The sequence below is a fragment of the Dipodomys spectabilis genome, unplaced genomic scaffold (genome assembly GCF_019054845.1).
Source record: "Dipodomys spectabilis isolate Male_0828 unplaced genomic scaffold, ASM1905484v1 ptg000069l, whole genome shotgun sequence".
Taxonomy (NCBI): Eukaryota; Metazoa; Chordata; class Mammalia; order Rodentia; family Heteromyidae; genus Dipodomys; species Dipodomys spectabilis.
This window is the reverse complement of record NW_024870746.1, coordinates 23,074,807-23,079,753: the sequence shown is the minus strand read 5'-3', so window position 1 is coordinate 23,079,753 and position 4,947 is coordinate 23,074,807.

Below are 4,947 nucleotides of genomic sequence, written 5' to 3'. Positions count from 1 at the left end.
GCTATTTTGTCTTTGTGGTCATTTCAGACCCCAGTGAGGGAGGGTCCCAAAAGATGACCAAAATTACTACTACTGCTTACTGTGTAGATGTTAGAAGTGTGCACGCAGGTTCACACCAATGTACTCCTGGATTGCCTTTTCTCTACAGTTCCACGTATGCATGTGATTCAGATCGCAGAAGTCAGATTAAATGTCAACCACTCACCCTTCAGCCCGCCCAGTTGTGACATAAGAGGGAAGCCCATTTCTCTGAATTCCTGTACACACTACCTCTTTGATTCATACCACATCCTAACTGTTGCCTTCTGTGAAAGAGGTTTATCCTTTTTGTCTGTCAGGCTCAGTTTAGTCCCAGAGAAGGAACTCTAATGGAGAAATGAATGGAACGATCAACATCAGCCACTTCCTTATTCCCAACCCTTCCATCTCATGTGATCACCATAAGACAAACTTAGGTTCACTGTAAAAGGATAGAAAAAGGTTTTTCAGGCAAATGAAGCCCAAATCATGCAGGAGTCCGCTATATTTTTATTTAAAAATACCTAGAGCACTGAGAAGGATGAAGAAAATCACTTCATAGCAATAAAGGAAACAATTCAACAAGAGGATATGAACATTTTTAACATACACACAAAACATCAGTGTACGCAGCTTCAAAACCACTACTGGACACCAAAGCACAGATAGATCCCAAAACAGTATTTGTGGTAACTTGAATACCCCACTTTCCACAAAAGATAAGTCAGTAAATTTAAGGATTAAATGACATTACAGATCAAAAACAGAAAACAAATTTTTACAGAATTTTCTGCCATCAGCCATAGAACACACAGTCTTCTCAGCAGCACATAAACTTTTCTCCAAAATAGATACTTCAGAGCATAAAGAAAGTATTAACAAATAGAAATACAAACTGTAATAGTAGGGCACCGGTGGCTCATGCCTATCTATAATCTTAGCTACTTAGAAGGCTGAGACTTGAGGATGGTGTTTTAAAGCCTGACCATGCAGGAATGTTCATATTAATATTCCATTAACCAGCAAAAAGCCAGCAGTGGAACTATGGCGCAAGTTGTAGAGCACTAGCCTTGAGCAAAAAAGCTCAGTGACAGTATCCAGGTCCTAAGTTCAAGCCCAAGCTTTTGCTTTTCTGTATGCATAATATGCTCCAATAAAAATTAAATAAAAGTTATGTTTGGTGGTGATACTTGTCTATAAGCCAGCTATTTAGGGGGCAGAATACCCAGGAAGATCAGAGTCCTAGGCCAGCCCAGGCAAAAGCATGAGACCCTATTTGAAAAACAAACTAAAAGCAAAAGGACCTGGAATGCGGCTCCAGTGGCAGAGCACTTGTCTAGCAAGTACAAGGTTCTGACTTTAATTTCCAGTACTGTCCTCCCTCCTCCCCCCACCCAGTGGATCCTTTGTGGTTTGGGGAGGAAAATGCCAGACTTTCTCATTATTCATAATATCCAAGCACCCATCAAATAATTTTCCCATGACAGAATTCATTTATACTGGCTGCCACATTTTGTCTTTTTACAATCACGTGTGATATGCAAAAGGCTAAATGTCACTAATTACATGGGACAGAAGTTTCATTCATGTTGTTTTGGCTCCTTCTGTTGGCTCATTAACTTTACCTAGTACAGAAAAGAAAAATTTTTGAGTTCTAGACTTTCCTTTTGGTGCTTTCTTACAGTTCATTTTTCTGTGGATACTTTTATCTATTCATTATTCACACACACACACACACACACACACACACACACACACACACACACACACACACCTGTCCATGATTGACTGTAGTCATAATAACTACTTGAAAGCCTATATATGAATTTCAACATTTGGATAACCTGTAGAGCAGTCAAAGAAGAAACAGAAGTAGCAGAAGGAAGAGGAGGAAGAAGAGGAAGAAGAAAGGAGGAGAAAGAAGAGGAGGAGAAGGAGGGATATAAGGAGGAAAAGAAAGAACAAGAAAGGAAAAGAAGAAAATCTTGAGATGTAAGATATGGATAGGCAAAATTTTTTAGACTTAACAGTAAAAATACAATCCATAAAAGGGAAAATCCACAAATTATACTTTATTTAAAGTACCATGGTCCATTTATAACCATGGGAAACACAGCTATAAAAATGAGGCCTGTTCCAATCTCCTTGATGAACACAGATGCAAAGATCCTTAACAAGATTCTAGCTAACAGAATCCAGAAACACATAAAAAAAATAATACACTATGATCAGGTAGGCTTCATCCCAGAGACACAGGGATGGTTTAACATACGTAAGTCAATAAATGTAATCCAGCATATCAACAGAGCCAAGGTCAAGAATCACATGATTATCGCCACAGATGCAGAAAAGGCCTTTGATAAAATTCAATATTCATTCATGCTAAAAGCTCTGGAGAAAATAGGAATAGAAGGAACATTTCTAAAAACAATAAAAGCCATTTATGACAGACCAATAGCCAATATTATACTTAATGGGGAAAAGCTACAACCAATCCTCCTAAAAACAGGAACAAGGCAAGGATGTCCACTGTCTCCACTCCTCTTCAACATAGTCCTAGAACCCTTAGCCAGGGCAATAAGGCAAGAAAAAGACATTAAAGGGATCCGCATAGGGAAAGAAGAAGTGAAACTATCCCTTTTTGCAGACGACATGATACTATACCTCCACGATCCCAAAAACTCCATCCCCAAACTTTTAGAAATCATAAGTCACTTCGGCAAAATAGCAGGATACAAAATAAACCCACAAAAATCAGTTGCCTTCCTATACACTGATAACGCACAGGAAGAGAGGGAAATAAAGGGAGCAACCCCATTCACAATAACCTCCCAAAAAATAAAATATTTAGGAATTAACCTAACCAAAGATGTAAAAGAACTATTTAATGAGAACTATAAAAAGTTAAAGAAAGAAATTGCAGAAGACACTAGGAAATGGAAAGACCTCCCATGCTCCTGGATAGGCCGACTTAATATAGTAAAGATGGTGATACTTCCAAAATTAATATACAAATTCAATGCAATTCCTATTAAAATCCCAATGACGTACATCACTGAAATACAGAAAACAGTCCAAAAATTTATATGGAACAACAAAAGACCTAGAATAGCCAAAACAATTCTAGGGGATAAAGACAATATGGGAGGGCTATCCATGCCGAACTTCAAACTCTACTACAGAGCTATAATCACAAAGACAGCATGGTACTGGCACAAAAACAGACCCGAAGACCAATGGAACAGAATAGAAGATCCAGATATAAATCCACAGGCCTACAGCCAGCTGATATTCGACAAAGGAGCCAAAGACATACAATGGAAGAAACACAGCCTCTTCAACCGCTGGTGCTGGGAAAACTGGGCAGCCACATGCAGAAAACTAAAAGTGGACCCCAGCCTATCACCATGCACCAACATCAACTCAAAATGGATTAAAGACCTTAACATTAAACCTGAATCTCTGAAACTACTGCAGGACAGAGTAGGAGAGACACTTGAACTAATAGGCACAGGAAGGAACTTCCTGAACAGAGTCCCAGGGTCACAACAAGTTGGAGAGAGACTCGACAAATGGGACTACCTTAAAATAAAAAGCTTCTGCACAGCTAAATCTATCGCAACTAAGCTAGAAAGACAACCAACTAATTGGGAAAAAATATTTACCAGCAATATATCAGACAAGGGGTTAACATCCTGTATATACAGGGAACTCAAGAAACTAATCCCTCCCAAACCTAACAAACCAATTACTAAATGGGCAAGGGAACTAAAGAGGGACTTCTCAAATGAAGAAATAAAAATGGCAAAGAAACACATGAGGAAATGTTCATCATCCCTGGTGGTGAAGGAAATGCAAATAAAGACAACCCTGAGATACCACCTTACCCCAGTCAGAATGTCCCACATCCACAAATCAGCCAACGACAAATGCTGGAGGGGATGTGGAGAAAGAGGAACCCTATTACACTGCTGGTGGGAATGTACACTTATACAACCACTTTGGAAAGCAGTCTGGAGGGTCCTTAGAAAGCTAAAGATTGACCTCCCTTACGACCCAGTCATACCACTTCTAGGCATCTACCCTGAACAACAGGAACCAATATACAAGGACACGTGCACCTCCATGTTTATTGCAGCACTGTTCGCAATAGCTAGGATATGGAAACAACCTAGGTGCCCCACCACAGATGAATGGATCCAAAAATTGTGGTATCTATACACAATGGAATATTATGCAGCCATTAGAAATGACAAAATAATGGCATTTGCAGGGAAATGGATGGAGCTAGAAGGAATCATGTTGAGCGAGGTAAGCCAAGAACGAAGAGACAAACGGTACATGGTCTCCCTCATAAGTGGATGCTAAATCCAAAAGGTTAGTGATACGACAAAACTAACAGGACTTAAGAAACAAAGAACTCCCGCTCATCTGGTTGAACCACTACTAAATATCCTCATGCTGCTGATCACAAATATGGTATATAACATGTGAACACTGTTATATATTACAGACTGTGGTAGACAATTTGCTCCAGGGAAGTTAGAATGAACTTGTGACTTTGAAATTATGTAATCATTTAATCACAATCAAAAAAAAAAAAAAAAAAAAGAACCTCGGGGAAGGGAGGGAGGGAGGGGATGGTAGGGGGAAAACAATGGAGGGGGTAACAATGTTCAAGAGGAAGTGTACTCATAACTTCACTCATGTAACTGTGACCCTCTGTATAGTAGCTTTACAATAAAAAAAAAAAAAAAAAAAAAAAAAAAAAAATGAGGCCTGTTGATACTCAGGAACATGGTTATGAATGAAGTGAGCTCCAAATAGAATTGAGTCAGATCAGAAGGACTGTAATCCCCAGTAGCATCTGACTAGAGGTTACACACCGAAAAGACTGCTCAGAATGTTAATTCCATTACAGGTCTTTAT